The sequence below is a fragment of the Cupressus sempervirens genome, chromosome 5 (genome assembly GCF_028749045.1).
Source record: "Cupressus sempervirens isolate cs-2001-9-10 chromosome 5, ASM2874904v1, whole genome shotgun sequence".
Classification (NCBI taxonomy): Eukaryota; Viridiplantae; Streptophyta; class Pinopsida; order Cupressales; family Cupressaceae; genus Cupressus; species Cupressus sempervirens.
The window spans coordinates 35,499,507-35,519,475 of NC_143122.1; the positions used below are offsets into that span (position 1 = coordinate 35,499,507).

Here is a 19,969-nt window from a genome sequence, read left to right on the forward strand (position 1 = left end):
TTTAGATCTATCTCCTCCTTGTTTTTTCTCTCCCTATCATTTCTATATGTATCTCTCTATCCCTCTCTTAATGTGTTCATTCTCCTCTATTTTAAAATCTTGCTCCCCTCAATTATTTATTGTTTTTTTGCATCTCCTCCTCCCTCATTCCATTCATATCCCCTATATATCTATTTACTCTACCTTTAGCTTCCTCTTTCTTCTTGTATATTATATCTCTCTTTTTAATTTGTTAATATACACATATTTGTCCTCATCCCTTTTCTCTCACCCTTTCACCACCTCTATTTGTTTATATCTAGTTCTTTGTATTTGTCTCTTTTTCTCTCTTCATTCTCCTCTCTCTCTATTTACTTGTATCTCTATCATTCTTCCCATGGTCTTTAAATCTCATCTAGATCTCTTCCTTTGGATATCTCTCTATCTCTTGCTCTACCCCCTACCTTTTTATCTTTCTCAATCCCTTTATCTCTCTATCTAATTTTTCCCTCATCCTTTGCACTTTTGTCTCTCTCTCCCTCTCTATCTCTAGACATGTCTTCCTCCATCCAGACACCCCCATATCCCTATATCAACCCCTCTCTCTCTCCCTCTAGCCCTATTTAAAACATAATATGAGCCTCGTTCTAGTATTATTTGATTATCTTCTTGATTTCAAGGCTTTATTTTAATTATGATTGGATCTTTATAAGAGCATACATAGTTATCTGAAGTTGACACTTTCAATTAGTCTTTTGTTAAACAAACAACATCATTTTCTAAATGACCTACCAATATCCTCATGTACTCCACAAATTTATAGAAGAAAAAGAAGACATTTTACCCTAATGAATCATTCCCACCTCTTAAGCATACCCATTGGACACCTATTACGAGGTAATTGGTAAATACTTGCTTATTAATAACAGAGACCGAAAGGTCAATTTATACAAAAGGAAGAGACGATGTTTCCTTAGGAAACGATCATAAAGAATACAAACATTCTATTCCAGAGAAAGCAAAAAACGAAAGCAAACTAAAGCTAAAGATATTTACAAGATAACCATTAACTAATAATAGACGTCTTATCTATTATTGTAATACCTTCCCTTAATGGTTAATCTATCTAACACACCAAGTTGTCCTCTGAATTTGACAAACTTATCAGGACCAAGAGGCTTGGTGAGAATGTCTGCAGTCTGATCTGAGGTAGGAACATACTGCAGATCTATAGTCCCGTCTTCAACCAGCTGTCGTATGTAATGACAATGAACATCCACATGCTTGATTCGTTCATGGAAGACTGGATTCCGTGCTAACTAATAACGCCTTCGTTATCAACAAACAAAGTAGTCGGTCCTGGTGATGACATCTGCATATCCCCAAGCATCCGACGAAGCCAGACAGCTTCACATCCTGCCTTAACAGTCCCTCTATATTCAACCTCTGTAGAAGAGAGAGAAACTGCCTGTTGCTTCTTGCTGGTCCATGTGACTGCACCGGATCCCAAACTGAACATAGATCCAGATGTTGACTTTTTATCCTCAACAGAGCCTGCCCAATCTGAATCTGTGAACCCACTGAGTTTAGATTAGAACTCTGAGAATACAAAAGTCCATAATCAGAAGTGCCCTTCACATAATGAAGCACACGCTTTGCTGCCATCCAATGATCAGCCTTAGGAGCTGTCATAAAGCGTCAAATATAGCTGACTGCGAAGCTGATATCAGGCCTAGTAGCAGATAGGTAGATGAGGCTGCCTACTAGTTGCCTATACGTAGTATCATCAACGGAAGGAGAATCGGATTTGGCTGATAACTTGAGACCTTTCTCCATAGGTGTAGATGCAGGTTTGCAATTCTGCATTCAAAATTTGTCTAACAATGCTCTGGCATATTTGGACTGAGAAATGAATATACCAGAAGACTGTTGCCAAACTTCAACACCTAAGCAATAATGCATGAGCCCAAGGTCAGTCATATCAAAAGACTGGCATAAGTGTTGTTTGATTCCCTGAATCAAAGATGCCAAACTGCCAGTGATGATCAGATCATCCACATAGATAACCAGAAGGATGATGTCACTGTCAGTAGTCTTGATGTACAGATTTGAGTCTGAAGAACTCCTCTTGAAGCCTTGATCACTAAGGTACGTATCAATCTTGATGTACCATGCCCGAGGGGCCTGCTTCAAACCATAGAGAGCTTTTACCAATCTGAGAACCTGATGGTCTTTACCAGCAACCTTGAAACCAGGAGGCTGCGTCATGTAGACCTCTTCATGGAGATCACCATTCAGGAAAGCACTCTTTACGTCCATCTGATGGACCTTCCAGCCAAACTGTGTTGCCATGGCTAAGACTAATCTGATGGTGCTCATCTTTGCAGTAGGAGCAAAGGTCTCCTCATAATCAATGCCCTGAAGCTGAGAAAAGCCCTTTTCCACTAAACGAGCTTTGTACTTATCCAAAGTACCATCTGATTTGTATTTGATTTTGTAGACCCATTTGCAGCTAATGGGTTTCTTCCCTGGGGGAAGATCAGAAAGGACCCAAGTGTTGTTCTTCAGCAGGCTCTGGTGTTCAGATTGCATAGCCTGTTCCCACTCTGGAATTCCTTTAGCCTCAGAATATGTTTGAGGTTCAAACACACTGTGAATGTTGGCCATAAGAGCAAAGTTAACAGAATCTATAGTTTTGCTCTTTTTTTCGAGTAGTTCTCCCATCAATGAGCTCATTATCATGAAGATCAGCAAGTGTCTTAGCCCACCACTTAGGCCGGAGAGGAGAATGACCAACAGTAGTACTAGGAGATGCTTGATCAGCAGGATCCTGATCAGAAGAATCTGGATCAAACTCAGGTGAAGCATCTTCAAAACGAGGTGATCCTGCAGGAGAAGCCGGAGGTGGCTGTACAGGTATCACTGGCAGGACTGGAGCTGTAGGAGCTACTGGAGCCCTCCCATCAGGTGGACCTAATGGAAGCCGAACTCCCAAATTATGAACCTGCATAGGCTGGTCTGCTGGATCAGGAACAGGAGAAACAGGCATGAATGGTCCTCGCTGCTCATCAAAGACTACATCGCGACTGTATATGAGACGAGATGTCTTAACATCAATAAGGCGGTAGGCTTTGTGAAGACTGCTATATCCAGCAAGCATCAGTTTCTGACTCTTGGCATCCAACTTGGTGCGTGAAGCATCAGGGATCCAAACAAAAGCAAGAGAGCCAAAAACCTTCAGGTGACTGATTCTGGGCTTGCGACCTGACCAGGCCTCTTCCGGAGTTTTACCTTTGACCGCCACTGTGGGTGACCGGTTCAACAGATAAACTGCAGTGTTAACTGCTTCTGCCCAAAAACGCTTCGGAACATGTCTGTGTTCGAGCATGGAACGAGCCATCTCGGTGATTGTCCTGTTCCGACGTTCAACTACACTGTTCTGTTGTGGCGTGTGGGTTGTGGTGAACTGGCGTTGGATGCCATGTGTATCCAAGAAGTTGGAGAAAACATTAGAACAAAATTCCCCCCCATTGTCTGATCTAAGAGTAATAATAGATTTCCCAGACTCTTTTTCAACTAAGGGTTTAAACTTCTGAAATACAATAAATGCATCGGATTTCTTTTTAAGGAAATACACCCGCATTTTTCTACTGAAATCATCTACAAACAACAGAAAATACCTGTACCCAAGAACAGAAGGAGTGGCCATAGGGCCGCAAATATCAGCATGAACAAGCTGAAGTACTTGAGAAGCTCGCCAAGAATCGCCACTGGGGAAAGGTGTGCGATGTTGCTTCCTAGCCTGACATGCGTCACAAACTCCAAAGTGTTGGGTTTGAATCTCTGGCAAACCAAGAACAAGCTCATCCCGAGCAAGTTGTGAGAGATAATGCACATTTAAGTGCCCATATCGCTGATGCCAAAGTGTGCTGATGGAAGATCGCCAAGCAGCCATAGCTAAGTCCTGAGAATCACCAGAATTAGTAAGTCTGAAAAGACCATGATCCTCAAGACCAATTGCAATAGTAGACTTAGTCGCCCGATCAGTGATGGTGCACTGATGTGAACTGAAGGTGACTGCCAAGTGTGGAGAATGTCGCAGCAACTGACTGACCGAGAGTAGATTTAGTTCCATCCCTGGAACGTAGTACACATCAAGGAATATGAGCTTCCTCCCAACAGACTGAATTTGAATGTTGCCTTTACCAACAACCGTGTACTCTTCTCCACCACCAAAGATAACAGAATTTGAATAAGGCTGGTAGTCAGTAAACCAGTCTCTGCGGTGAGTGAAATGTCGAGAGGCACCTTAATCAATGTACCAGGCAGATGACTGTACATGATCTGCGGATCTTTTAGCCATGAAGGCATAAAAGGCAGATTTCGCCTGCTCAGTGTGCTCTGCACTGTTCGCTTTGGGTTGCGAACCTGATTGCTTAGACTGGGCAGCTAAGCGTTTCCGACATGCAACCTTCATGTGACCATACTTGTGGCAATAGTTGCATTGAATGTTCTTCTTTTTGGTACCATCAGATGCTAGAGCAGAAGACTTCTGCTGAGATGGTTGCTGAAACTTGCCCTTATCCTTCTGAAAGGATTTCGCAGCAAAGGCTTGCTCAGTGGAGGTGGAACTGGAGCTGCTACCGAACTGTTGTTTCCACCGATCTTGCTGAAGTAGCAGGGTGCAAAGATCAGTGAACTTTAGATCAACACCAGTAGATGTGATGTTGAGAGTCTCGATAAAATGCTCATAGGAATTTGGTAAACTCCGAAGAGTGATTACCACAATATCCTCTTCCTCCATCTTGCGACCGATGGCAAGTAACTGATCACGGATTTCCTGAATCCGATTCAGGTGTGCCTGGAGCAAGGTGTGCTCATCATGACAATAGAAAACAGAGTGTTTTTCAGAAAGAAGGCTCTACTCTTGTCGGAAGTCTCATGAAGACCTTTTAGATGTGTCCAGATTTCGGCCGCTGTCTTGCCAGATGGAATCTGAGAAAGCTGGTCATCAGCTACGGATAGTTTGAGAAGCATTACTGCCTCTCGATTATTCAAATCCCATGTATCTTGATCAGGACCCGGAGAAGTCGGACGCTGCGTAACACCCAGAACAAGTTGATCAGTGTTTCGATATTCGAAGATTGCAATGATGCGTTGCTTCCAGGTTCCATAATTGTGACCATTGAATTTGGAATTATGCTCGAGCAAAATATTTGTCAGAGATGCCATGGCACGTTTTTCAATGAAAACCTGTGAAAATCTGTGAAGGCACGTTCTTCGAGGCAAAAATACAAAAGACCCAAAAGAATCAGAGAATGACCCAAAAGGAATCTGCTGTCATTTTTTGAACCCGCCAGCTCGAAAATCGAGGCACCCAGAAAAAACGGACAACCCAGTTGAGCTCTCGAAAAACCCACCAAGAATCTGCAAACAAAATTTTTTTCCGACCCCAAAAATTAGGGTTTCGAAAAAAAACGGCCCTAGCTGAAAAAAACTTGAAAAAACTTCAGATTTCTTGATGAAAAATGGTCGAATCTGCTTCCCAGAGCACGATGACAGACTAAGACGGCTAAGAGCATGAAGATTTGATACAAAAACATGCAGATTTTCACCCCAAAAACGTGAGTCTTCAAAAAATGGCCACGATTTCCACGCGATTTGCAGACCCGTAATTTGGGAATTTCTCCAAGCAGAAAAACCCTAGGTGGGTTTTGGAGAAATTAGCTGAAATAATATTGGAAAAATTTAAACAAATAATTTCAAGAAGAAATTATAAATTTTTCCGAAAAAATTAAAGTATTTAGCTCTGATACCATATTACGAGGTAATTGGTAAATACTTACTTATTAATAACAGAGACCGAAAAGTCAATTTATACAAAGGGAAGAAACGATGTTTCCTTAGGAAACGATCGTAAAGAATAGAAACATTCTATTCCAGAGAAAGCAAAAAACGAAAGCAAACTAAAGCTAAAGATATTTACAAGATAACCATTAACTAATAATAGACGTCTTATCTATTATTGTAATAACACCAAGGTCTGATTTCTAGTATTTAGATGTTATAACACAAACATACAAGTAATTAAATGATTATGGAATATCTACGCAAAATTCAAATTTAGTGGCTTTTCTGTTTTTGACATTTTGTGTTCGTCTTCTGTCAACCAAAGGAATCACTCGAACAAAATTCTTTGAATTTTTTCTCAAGCGGTTAATCTGTTTTTCACGTTTATCAGCAATGATTATTTATATGATATTATTGTTATGCAGATGAACTGTAACGTAAGAAACTCTTTGATTTTTGAAATCATAAAGAATGAAGAATGCAGAGGGAATGGAGTAAAGCAAGGATTTGCTGTCAATAATAATTCTTCAGATAATTCATAATACACAGCATCCAAGGGAAGAAGACAAACCTATTTGTAGCTTGAAAAAGAAAATGTTTTGCTCTTTTTTTAAGCCGAGAGGCTTTCTACAGTGGTAGCAATCTTCAATGTAAACAATAAGCACTTTTCAAAAAAATTGACAGGCATTTACCTGTTTGTAATGTGAGGTGAAAATAGAATTTAAAGAAACAAAAAGTAACAGTGGATTAGTTACATATTGCCATATGTTGCATGTTTCAATTTCTTTCTTTACTAGACGCATTAGTTACATACCAAGAATGAATTTGGGAATACGGTTCGAGCAAGCAGCTCATCGGGCAGGTGATTTTGTGTCTATTTTTAAATATTGTTTAAGCATTCCCCAACACCCATGATTAAGCCGAGAGGCTTTCTACAGTGGTAGCAATCTTCAATGTAAACAATAAGCACTTTTCAAAAAATTTGATAGGCATTTACTTGTTTGTAATGTGAGGTGAAAATAGAATTTAAAGAAACAAAAAGTAACAGTGGATCAGTTACATCATGTCATATGTTGCATGTTTCAATTTCTTTCTTTACTAGACGCATTAGTTACATACCAAGAATGAATTTGGGAATACGGTTCGAGCAAGCAGCTCATCGGGCAGGTGATTTTGTGTCTATTTTTAAATATTGTTTAAGCATTCCCCAACACCCATGACTACCAAAATCAGAAGAATCCAACGACTTTCATTTCTTATTTTTTAATCAATTTAATAATAAACTAGCTTATATATATTTTACAAAAATAAAATGAGCCAGAAAGATAGAATGAGATTATGAAAATACGTGCCTCAAAAAGGATATCTCTCAACTTATTTTATATATATGAACTAGTATGAGTACGCCCCTTCAACAAATAGCGAACACGACAGCTGCTGGTCACAGAGAATACTTCAGCGAGTAAAGAATAATTAGCCAAAAAGGCGAACGCTTTCTGTATGCTATGCAAACCTATGCAGTTGGCATGCAATATGAACTGTGTGGTCTGTTTCTTTCCACTTTCTGGTATTAGGATTCGTTCTTCCATATATGTGCATCTACGAGCATCAACTGAAGGAAGCTTGTGGGATCTAGGAGCATCAACTACAGGAGGCTTTTAAGCCTTTGACGCAAAAAATACTGAGGAACGGACCATTATCTATATTTGTTAGAGACTGATTAAATCCTGGGATTGACGAGGCGTGGAGGCTTCAAAATCGATTTTCACGTAAATACATTTTATGCATTCCAAATCATTAAAGGAATTGGGTAATGATTTACTCGTCCAAACTGAAGTTTTCCCCTTCTAAAATTTTTTAGACCAAATCCTTTTATTCTAATCAATGTCCTGTAATACCGCTTTAAATGGATACTTTCTACTTGAAAGCATTTATATGACTTTCCCATGTTTATAAGGACTGTACCGCTTATTTTCATTGAAATGGAGGTTACATTGAGTTTTCAGCATAGTCAAATCCTATAATTGATGAGCTGTCTGAAAGCATATAAGGTAGTTTTTAAGACTTGTAGAGCTCCAACAATAAGAGGTTAATGCCAAAAATGTTCAAAACAAATTGCTCGTGTAAATATCGAAATTAACGAAAGCCTTACTTAGGTATACATATATTGAAAGAGGTCTCATTGATAGACCTTTAAGACTGTAGTCTCGTTGATATACCTGCAATACCCGTAGTTGGGAAGTCACAGGCTGCATGCAGCAGGGGAGGTCAGTAGTGGCTCTTACTATTCTAAAATGATTATAACAGCTTCTATTTAGGAAAAATAAATGAACCTAATTATTGGTCAAACAGTAACAGGCTGCACACAAAGCAGTGTGCAAATCACCAGGTTTACAGATGCTCTCACGACTAAGATGATGATAACAGCTTGTACTGAGAAAATTTAAATGAGTTTTTCTTATTTATTACTAAATTCATTTTAATAAATAATTTTCATGCTGAATTTGTCTTTGAATATTTTTTATATTTTATAATTGTTTTTATATACAGTATTTTTTATTTATCTGTTTAGTTAATAAGTTTGTTATTTTTATTAGTTTTTTCTTCTTTAACTATTTATATTCTGATAATAGATCATTCAATACTATTTTAATATGATATTTCCTAAACCAATATATGTTTGTGAGAAATCTTATATTTTTAATATTTGATTTTACAAATTATTTTTAAATATTGAAGTTCTGACTAAGAATATTTTAGCTTGTTCTAGAAAACAATTATAATTTATATATCGTAAAGAATAAATAATTAAATAAATTAAAATTAAGAACATATAAATAATTCAACAGTAAATATTTTTTTAATGTCATACTGGCTATATGGCAGGCTGGGCTGGCCTCCGCCCTTATGTGCTAAGCTGAAACTTCAATATTTGTTATTACATTTGGCTTCCTCCTTTGCAAGCTTATGACAATACGCCCTTCTCTTCTCATTTGGAACGTTTGGTTGGAAAAGAACAACCCAACTTTCAAATCTTCCTCCTCGACCCAATTTCCTTATAAGGTTGGAAATGTACATCTGCGAGGGGGGACTGTTTCACTCTTTTCTCATCTTGGGATAGTGAGATTAAACATAAATGGAAACCCCTCATAGGTCTTCCCAACAGAGGTTCTTCTGAGTCTCATGCTGTTAAAACAAGCTACTTGTAGGTTTGTTAAATGGTCTATCCTCAGCCCCAAGTGGCAAGTGCAAAATAAATTATGATGGTTCCTCAACAGGCAACCCAAGCAGATCAGGTGTTGGGTATTGTCATTGATTTAGCCCTCTCTTTCAGGATGTTATTCTTGAGGACTCCATCTTCACTTTCTATGCAATCTCCAACAAGTCTTTTCATATTTGACAATATAAAAATATTAATACTTCAATGGTTTTAAAGTTGTTTAATACTTCAAGTCTGACTCATTATTATGAGGAAGTCAATGGCTATGTAGACTTCCTTGCTAATAAAGCAATTTGATGATCAATACTCTCCCTTCTAATATTGATAACCTCTGATTTCTCCCTATCTTGCCTTCTTGTTTCTACTCTTGTTTCTCCTCTTTTTCTCTATCATAGTTTGCTAGTTCCTGCCATAACGCAGGAGATTAAAGTTTTCAAGTTATTTTTGGCTATTAGTTCATTTTTTAGGAATCTCAAAAACATCAAACAATTTCATCTATCCTATGGTATTGTGAGTGCTTTCTATTAAAATGGAATTTTGGATTTTAATTTTTGTTTTATGATTAGCTGTACTCTATTTTCCTGGTAATCTTTTTAATTTTCTAGTGAAAAAATTACAAAAAAAATTGCACCCTACAAATGTTACAAAAATATTTCATTGAACTGACAATATATATCATTTGGGAGCCTGTTGGCATTCCAGCTATCCAAATTAATATTCTTTTGTGTGTAGGTTGCATGAAAGTTACTTCTGCTAAATGAATAGGTCATTCCTATATAGACACGTCAAGAATTTGAATCTCCTTCTGTCTTGTCGCTAATTTATCTTTTCAGTTTTTTGAAGGAAGAAGAATTCCTTATGCCTCTCAAAATGGGAATTCATTCTACCTCTCGGAATAGTCATGCAAGGTAAGGAATTATTATAGGTTTTCTTAATAAGATCTAACTCTTTTTCTCTGCAGATCATTTGGTTTAGTTATATAATGACAAAAAATTTATTCTTTGTTTTTTTAAATTTAGGATTGCAAAGAGGTTTTCCTCTTCATAGAGCAACTGGTGATTGTCCACATGGGAAGAGTGGAGATAAAAGGTTCGTCTTGGGGTTCGCCGGATCTTTTATCTCAAATCTATATCGAGCTGCCTTATTTCCCAGCGTGGATGGTGCCAAGACATTTTTGGGAGATTTCTAACACTATTCTCCTCAAGATTTTGTAAATCAACGCCATCCTTTGAGCACTGCCAAATCAGATGTACGAGCCTATCGATTCCTTTAGGTAGTGAAAATAATTAACAACAATTTTTTCATCATTATTCAAGGTTCTTCAAAAAAATTCTTCTCTGAAAACATGAATTTTGGCATCGATATTGGTCTTATTTAGTTTAGCCTTTGAATCATTGTTAAAGATTTATTTAGTTTAGCCTTTAAATTAGTATTTAAATTTATTTAATTTAGCCCTGTTAGCCGACAATGTTTTGTTATATTGTATTTAAAGCCTACAGCGATGATAACAATTATATTGCTTAACAAGTCATAGGCTCTTGCAACAGCCCTATTTTTACTGTTGAGGTAATTTTTGAAAAGCCAATGTGATTCAACATTTGAGTTGTGCACCAAAAAAATGTGGGTATCACCAGTCTAATATGGACGATTCTTTTTCATCATTTAAGTATATTTTAGCACTCTTTTGCCCTAAAAACTTAATCTAGTTCTATCTTATTTTTATGCTTGGAAGATTAGCTTTTGAATGACATTGTGGGATAGGGTTTTTTAATATTTCACTTCTTGTTCTATCATTTATTAGCAAAATGATTAAATACTATTTAAAACAAAATGATTTTATAACACTCAAGAACCCTAAATAATAGACCATAAAATAATATATTCTAAAAAGTAACACAAGAACTACCACATAATTTAATTGAAAAGTGATTCTTCTAAATTTAACAGATTGTGAAAACTTAATGTGTCAACTTTCTATATTGAAATAAATATAATTAATTGCCTTTAACAATTCATGTAACCTTTTCTTTTTAGATATTGAGTTCTTGTTTAACAACACTAACAAAGACAATGTGGGAGTGAAGGGCATATCAATTGTAGCAACTATTCCAAAACGCTTTGATGGGACCATTGTCTGTAGAAAGGAGTACTGGAATCTTGTTGACAAAACGTATGAATTGGGAAAATCCTTTAGCTGACTCAAAGATTACCCTATTCTTATTCAGATGCCCGTAGATGTCGATCCTATGTTGTTTGCAATTGAGTATTATTTGAATGTCTTCTTCACAAAGAAGAGATGAATATGTACAGTAAGTTTTATCTATCAATTCCAAGATTTTATAAATAAATATACTAGCAAGAATGTCATTTGATTGGTGTGTTCCAAATCCAACGTATAAGAAAATTGTTAAGAGGCATTGCAAACAATTGGAGGAAGCGTACAATGATTTGGGCACACAATGCTTGTATACATTTTATGTTTTCAAAGAGAACGACTTTCTGATATGTCATTGTAATTCATAATTTTTAAAATCATAATCATAATTTTTTTCTAGCTTTCATCTAATTAATTTTTAGAATTGAAAATTTTGTAATGATTTACATTTTAAAATATAATTTTGTACATAAATTTCTAAATTATCATTGACTAGAGCTATTTTTGTTGGACATTAAATTATTATTTTTCAAACGCAGTCAAGAAAAATGCCATCATTTTTCCTTTTAAACCCTTCCTAGCTTTGTCATCATGTGGTACCTCCATTCCATTTATGAATTTATCATAAATTTCTTTATTCGTGCATTGGTAGAATTTTTCTCTTCAAAACAAGATTATAGTACAAGAGGAAAACCCCCAAAAAAGTCTCTCTCCACACTTCAAAAATAATAATTTTTATAATTTTAATATATTGCTTAACAACTACTTATATAGGCAACCACAATTACATTGGAGAATTCTCCCCATCATTTTATAGCAAAAATTGGAGGTCGATGATATCCCCTTATACTGACCCATAACTCTGACATAGAACATCTTTCATTTTCTACAAGACACAAAGAAAAGGACTCTATTGTAGTCTTTGGTTAAGCGGTGATTTGGCTGCCCCCTTTTTTTTTATCAACTGCCATTTTGTACATATTAATATGTTGTTACACCTTTTTTTAGTGCTCTTCATGGCTATTCTATTGTGGTGGCTAATGCTACTTATGAGTCTCTCAAGGTTTTGATATTGCTACTATTGTTGTTACATTGATTTCTTCTACTTTGGATGAGCTTACTTCACATTTTGATGAGCTTTGCTAGAACATTTAGTGGACTACTTAGTGGACTTATTCCTAGTGTTTGTACTTGTGTTTAACGATGTGTCATTCTACTACAATGATTCTTAGTTTTTGGGTTTTCTTCCTCATTAGACATGTTCTTTTGAATGAGGACTAATGCAAAACATTTTCTTATTTATAAAAAAGATATTTCAGTGGATGGGAAAATAAATAGAATATATAGTCTTTAACAAATGACTTTTAATACTTGACATCTTCATATGTGAATGATTAAAAAAATTAATCCAAAGATCATTTTAAAATTAGCAATCTATATTTATTTATTTTATTCATTGTTAATCTTTTTATTCAAAATATTTGTAAAAATTTAAATATCTTGAAAAATTTTAAAATAAAAAAAGTTTCTATTAACAAAATTGGAAAAACATTACCCATGAAAATAGACAAGTTGCAAAAGATCAAGCATATAATTTATTGCACATTATCTTCTTTAATTTGTAAACTACTCTAAAATTTCAAGAAAATATTAATAATCTAATTTTTTCAAATCTAAAATATTATTAAATAATAAATCTTTATAATTTTTACAAACAATAGTTTTAAATATTTATTTACAATTCTATGTTCAAAATTGAACATATAATTTTTTCCCAAATTATATAAACATTTGTTTAAATCTATATTCGTAATCATTCTAATTGAAAATAATATTAATAATAGCTTTTATAAATTATAACTGATATTTAGTTTATATAATTATAAGAAATTATATAATATTATAAAAGATATCTTATAATCAACTTACAAATTATTTCGGGAATTTCAAATGTCCAAATAAATAAATAACTATACGTTCATACAACAATAACATGACTCCTGAAACTCTCTCCCCAGAAAATCCAAAACTTATTCCATCCCCAAAGGATTGAATCTCGTTTCCTGAAAGCAAAGCTCAACTACATCGCTTACAAATCAATATGATGGTTACAATAAGGGGACATATATTTCTACGTGTCCACATCATAATCGCATACTGGGCTCCATCGTTTCCCTTCAATATATTCAGAGCAACTTGCGCATTAAAATATTCTCCGTACTTGTCTCTATCGTGTAATAAGACTCTAACAAGTTACATTGTAGGTTAAATAATAGACCAATTTGTATCTGTCTCGTACTAATGCCAGTAAACAACTTTCAAAGCAGGTGACATCTCAACAGATGTTTCGTTCTCCTCATTTGTATTTTTTTAAAGCATTTTTACAGTACTGTAGAAAGTAGAATAAAATTAAAAACGTTTTTTCTGGATCCCTTCTGTACTAACGCATTAAATAACTTTCAAAGCAGATGTTTCGTCCTCCTCATTTGTATTTTTTAAATTTTGTTTCAATACAGATGAAAAATAAAATAACAATATTGTTTAAATTTTGTAGGGAAATGTATTGAAATGGGCTTTCTAATGAATAGTTCATAAGGCACAACACTTGGTGAAGGTTTTGCAAATGGGGTTGCAAGCTTTGGGTTTAACTTTGGAGGAAACTCCGTAGTTAAGCGCGCTCAGGCTGGAGTAGTACTGGGATGGGTGACCTCCCGGGAAGTCCCGGTGCTTCACCCCTGTGAGCATCACCTAGATCCAATGAGTGCTAAATGTTCCATTTATTCTCATGAGAGATGGATTCATGTTGAATCACTACTCATGAAACATGGGTCATCGAGTTTGACTCAAAAATCACACAGTTAAATCCTGATATTCACATCACAATGTATTGAAATACCAAGAAACTGGGAGTTAAAATACTACAAACACATTTCCCTGCGAATCAAAGGCTGAAGCCTCATGTTTAGCAAAGAAATTATGGATTTCTAAGGCCTATAGAAGCTGTCGTTCTAATCGCATGCCCCTCTTATTACGGGAAAGAGAAGAAAAACGGATGTTTTCTCCTACCAACATTATTTTCCGTTTACGAGTAATGAAATGCCAAGAAGCTTGAGAGTAAAATACTAATCACTAAATTCCCTGCCAGTCTGAGCCTCGTCTTTATCAATCAAACCATGGATTTCTATGACCTAGAAAAGCTGTTCTTCTATTCTAATAACTGTATTTTCTAGGTGAATATCAATCCTAATCCAATACATAATCCCATAAGGGGAAAATTTCTGCACTCCAAGCGCTGCGGTGAAAAACTCTGCACTCCAAGCATATAAGTTTCTTTTTCTCCTGTCAACACGATCTTATAATCTTAACACCTAAGAGTCGTTACCGAACAGATGGAGGTCAATCATTACACACAATATCACATTTCGTTTACAAATTTAACGCAATTTCACATTTCCGAGAAAACATTAATTCTACAGAATCTTAATCAGTTGAAAATTTTATTTCCCGGTATCATTTTCCCTAACCTAGCAGATCAGAGTCCAAATACATCATATACACATTTCAATATCATTATACTGTGACTGGTTCGATTCCATTACAGTAATATTTAGGGCAAATCCATGAACAGAACTTCTTTATATTTAATCTAGGGCACATAGAATAATACCTGCTGGAAGCTGGAAAATAGCGCACAAATCGTGCAGCAACACAGCAAACTCGTATAAATCCATACAGAGCAATTAATTCCTTTTTAGCTGAGCCCTTTTATTCTCAAGAAAGCACCAAAAGTTACGAACAAAAACGCATTCAGGAGCTAACACAATGAAAATATCCTGAAATACAAAAATAAGAAAGGGCCTGTAGACGTAATTATTAAAGATCAGAGAAAACGTAAGTGCTTCTGAAAACTGGCATACGGAACACTGCAGAAACAAATGGAGTGCATATAAATTAAACGAAAATTAAGCTCAAATCAAAAAAGCATAGTTGCAGTAATAAAATAATGTAAATTTGTACCGCGATGCAGTACATAATGGCACGCGATATTGCTAAATATGGAACATAATCCAATTAATTCTCCACTGCCATTGGCTCTCCTTCACGTGACGCACTGTAGTTTGGTATAAAAGGGGAAATTTCAGAAAAACCGCCAAAATTCTTGTTGATTATATACAGATTCTGGAAGACTGTTCTCTGCGATAATAGATGGTTTCTGATAGAAGATTAAAACCGTGGTACTGATACTAACCAACTTTGCTCGAAAACCGCCGGTTCCGGTGACAGCTATAAAAAGATAAAGGGAATTGGTTTACCGGGGAATGAATTGTGTAGCTTTTTGGTTTTTAGTTATTTCAAAAGAAATGATTCTTGTTAGGAGTGTATTATGTTCCCGCTCAAAAATGATGCATTCAGATCCGAGTATAACCTAATTTATAATAGTTTCCTTCCGATTCTTATTATAGTGAGGAAGGGGTTAGAAAAAAATTAATTATGGTTTTAAATATCTTGTTTATGGGGTAATCATGGTGTATTTTATTATTATTGTTATTATTGTGATATAGATATTGATGCATTTCTTTTATTAGTATTTCCCTGGTAGGCCTATTGTAACACTTTTTTAATTTCTTGTAATTAAAATCATAGGACTTGATCAATTAGAAATTATCTTTTTATTATTAATTATTTACTACAATTAGCTAATTAGTTTTGTAAAGATCAACCAATTATATTCACCTATTTCTATCGAGTTTGTCATAAAACTATTAAGATCACCTAAAAAGCTATTATTTTCATCAAATGAGCTAGGTTATGGAATTTTGTCAAATATTATACTTACTCTTCTCTTCATTTTATTATACTTAGCCTTCTCTTTTTTTTAATTTATTAAAAGTGAGTCAATAATTTACCTTCTCTTTATTTTATAAAAGCTTCTAAAACCAATTTACCTACTTATAACATATTAAATCAACTTTGTAAAAACAATTTATCAACATATTAAATCAAAGATAATCTATTAATAGAGAAGACGAAAATGAGCTCTTCTAGGGTTTGTATGGCCTCCGTCTAAATCATTGCTAGTTTCCACTATTTGTCATACTGCATTTACTGCAGGAATAAGATTTCATTTATAATGAGTTCGGCCTTCTCCGGCCCAGCAGGTGATGTTGGCGTTGGAGTTGTTGTTGCTAGTGGAGATAATGGCTCCACCGACCAAACACCCACACAAGTTCGTTCCCAAGGTGTTTCACAAGGTAATTCCTCTCCTAATATTATTTTGAATGCCAAGGAATTTGATAGTGCATGCCCATGGTTAGAACAACAGACCCTTCTTGGGTATTTTATTGGGTCGTACTCCTCCTGAAATCACACTATGAGAATGGGTTTGCAAGGTTTGAGCACCTCAAAGTGTTCGCCTTGAAGGCATTCAAAGCCTTACCAAAGGATTTTTTTCTTTTTTGGTTTGGCAATGCAAGCCAAGTTGAGCATATTTTTGTGCGAGGTCCCTAGACTGTCAGGTCATCCCTCTTGGTTTTTCAACACTAGTTGTGATATTTTGTTGTTTTTGGTGATTGAAAGCTTAAGGTGCCTGTTTGGGTGGAATTTTCTGGGCTTCCCATTCCTTGCTAGTCTTTTTTACCTGCTATTGTGCAAACCGTCGGCAAGGTTGTGTGCCTTGAACGAGACAATTTTTTCAACGCTCATCCCCAACGTAGGGTTTATGTTGATGTCAACCTGTCTAGGGACCTCAAAAATTCAGTGAAAATCTAGATAGGTGGTACCACCTTTACTCAGAAGGTGTCATACCTCAACCTTCCAAACACTTGTTATTGGTGTCAGTTAGTTGAGCACAAGATTAGCAATTGTCCCTTGTTGGACCGTAATCGTACCTTGGCTTCGAAAACCAAGCCCACTCTAGCTACCGAGAAAGATGAATGGACTATGGTAGTGAAAAAAAAGAAAGGGTTCAGCTGTGGCTAAGGCGAGCTCTTTGCCTATGGATCATGGTAAACCTAGCTCAAGCCAGATATCAAGTGACTCCTCTATTCCATTGCTCCTTCCACCTCATGTTTCAAACCTTGGAGGCCAAGGGACAGTGGGGGTTCCTACCGCGGATCCGCGTCCTCTTTGGACTCATGCGTTGCAAGCAGTGTTGATGATTGCCCAACAAAAGCTACACCAGCCCTGCAGCCCAAATGGCCGTGAAGAGTTTTTGACAATGGGGAGAAACTTCAGAGGGTCGTAGCTATTGATGATCTCTCTTTTGAGTCTCCCTCTTTTTTGCATGACAGTTTCTCCTCTCTAAGGGACAAGGATGACATGCAAGCTTGTTTACCATGAATTGCCTTTCATGGAATGTGCAGGGGCTAATAGACCTCCCTAGAAAATATTATGTTCGTGATATCAAACTTGTTGGTTTGATCTTGATATTCTTTGTCTCTGAGAAGTTAAAGTTGTTGGATTTCTTCTCTCCTCAGCTTGTCATGTTATTTTGCCCGATAGTGTCATTTTTGCTTCTTAGCATTAAGCTAGTCGAGGTGTTGTTGTTACTCTTCTTTCCCCTCATTTAATTTCCTTTGTTGTTTTGCATGTTCCTGACCCTTTTCATAGGGTGATTTGGATATTGTTGTCTTTTTAGAATCATTCTTTTGGTATTGTTAACATTTATGTTCCCATTGATGTTATTCAATGTTTACATATGTGGCATTGGTTGGCGAATCATTTGCCACCTGCAACATGGGTTTTTTGTGAGGACTTCAACATGGTTGAGCTAGCCTCTAACAAAGAAGGGCTTCTACCTTTTAGGTGGGCAGTTGGCAAATAGGAAGCCTAGTTTTACATGCAAAACAAATTAGGCCTTTATGATCCTAATGTTACTCGCCGCCCCCCAAATGGGATTTGGCACACTTGGTCCAATTTTTGAGTTGGGTCAAAAAAAAAATTTAAAGAGACTTAACAAGGTTATGATTTCTGTGTAGTCCTTTTTTTTTCCTTTTCTCAAAAGCATGCCCTACCTATCACTCCCCTACGTAAAGTGACATTATCAGACCACTCCCCCATTCTCTTTTCTATCACTTGGTAGACAGCTTAGCCTCGCCCGAGTAAAACTCAATTTTGCCTCAACACCTCTTTGATGGCTCATCTGCCAACTGTTGCTCACATTCTACATGTCTAGAATCTTAAGCTCTGGCCCCACACTCATGTTGGATGGATTTAATGGTGGAATGGTGTTATATTCCATACTACGAGATTTCTTCACATTTACGGTAGACAACTAGCTATGTACCACATAAGATCTTATGAAGCCACTACTCTTGATCTGCATACAGCCTCTGAGGCTCTTACCATTAATATGTTTGATTAGGATCTCCAGGTTTGACTTGTCAACCTTAGGCTCCAAAAATAGGTTGTAGATAATTATGCTCCTTGGGGAGCTCAAATCAAGGCCTATCTCCATTGGTTGGAGGTTGGTGATCAAGCTTCCAAGGAAATTTTAGTGATTTGAGGGCTCAGCATTCTACAATGGGTATTAAATGCATCCGAGAAGATCAACAAGTTTTCACCAACCTATCGAATATTGTCTAGGCTTTTGTGTGTCATTATGAGCAGTTTTTACAGCTCAAGGGGCCTCTATTACATGTGATCAAGTTCTGCGAGCCTACCTTGATGTTACTCCTAATAGGCTTGCTCCTAAACAATATGCCTTTTGTGAGCAAAATCTAACACTTGTAGATTTAAAAGGAGTTATCCTTTCCATATTTGATGACAAAGCCTTTAGATGTGATGACTTCCCCTATGAGTTCTAAACTTCTACAAGGTGCTTTGGGATGGCATTGGCCCCCATTTGCTTCATGTTTATCATGAAGCATACAAATCTAATTCATTAAGTAACATCATTAATAAAGGAAATATTAAATTCATACCTAAAGCTAGCGATCCTGAAGAAATTTGCAATTAGCAGCCCATCACTTTGTTGAATGTCTCCTACAAGATCATTGCTAAGGCCCCCCCTCTTAAAATTTGGCATTTGCTCTCTCAAATTGTTTGACCTGATCAAACTAGTTTTATTAAGTCTCAATATATTTTAGACAACATTATAATTGTCTGGGAAGGGATGGAATGGGCCAAACATTCCAAATAGCAGGCCCTATTCTTGAAGATTGATTTTGTCAAAGCTCATGACTGAATTGAATGGACCTTTATTTTAGCTATGCTTAAAGCTCTTGGCTTTGGCCCAGTATTTCGTTAGTCGGTGTGGATGCTTTTTAGGGATGCCTCTACTTACATCACCATTAATGGTCATCAATCTGAAGCTTTTGGGCTCTTTAGATATATCTGTCAAGGTTGTCCTCTTGCACCTTCTCTCTAGATTTAGTAGCTAAGGGCTTTGGCTATCTACTAGCCAATGTCATTTCTCAAGGTTTGGTGCATGGTATTTCTTTACCAGAGTCAACCTCTTAGTTGGTTAATGGCTATTTTGTAGATGATTCTTTCCTCACTTTGATTGAGGATGAGGAGAACATTGTCAGTGCTTTGCAATGTTTGGATACTTTTTGCCTTGCTTTAGGGTTTGCTATCCAATGGCACAAAACCCTCTGTTGTTGTCAATCTTTTTTGCTCAACCCTCACTAGTTGCAATAGTATGGATGGAAATGGGTCCAATATGGTAAAAAAATTAAATTTTTGGGCATTCCATTTGCTTTTCAAGAATCTCCTATGGAGCTATGGAATGTTGTGCTTGCTCAAATTGAGAAGAAGCTGGAGTA

The 19,969-nt window shown here is 36.2% G+C and overlaps 2 long non-coding RNA genes across 16 annotated transcripts in view; one reads left to right on the forward strand and one right to left on the reverse strand.

Annotated features, from left to right (window-relative positions):
* Positions 1-15,592, reverse strand: part of LOC149554452 (uncharacterized) — a 291,407-nt gene extending 275,815 nt beyond the window's left edge. For 4 of the 15 annotated variants that reach the window (XR_016364359.1, XR_016364356.1, XR_016364358.1 and 1 more), the window contains exons 1-2: positions 15,222-15,592; positions 14,872-14,966 (exon numbers count right to left, since the gene is read on the reverse strand). This is a non-coding gene — a long non-coding RNA (uncharacterized LOC149554452). Of the gene's footprint in view, positions 1-14,871; positions 15,128-15,221 lie in introns of all 15 variants that reach the window. The other 11 variants (XR_016364370.1, XR_016364371.1, XR_016364369.1 and 8 more) reach the window with 10 other exon arrangements.
* On the forward strand, positions 9,876-10,356 carry LOC149554453 (uncharacterized). Its single transcript, XR_016365232.1, has 2 exons — positions 9,876-9,957; positions 10,069-10,356. It is a non-coding gene; the product is annotated as an uncharacterized LOC149554453 (long non-coding RNA).
* Positions 15,593-19,969: the final 4,377 nt, after the last annotated feature.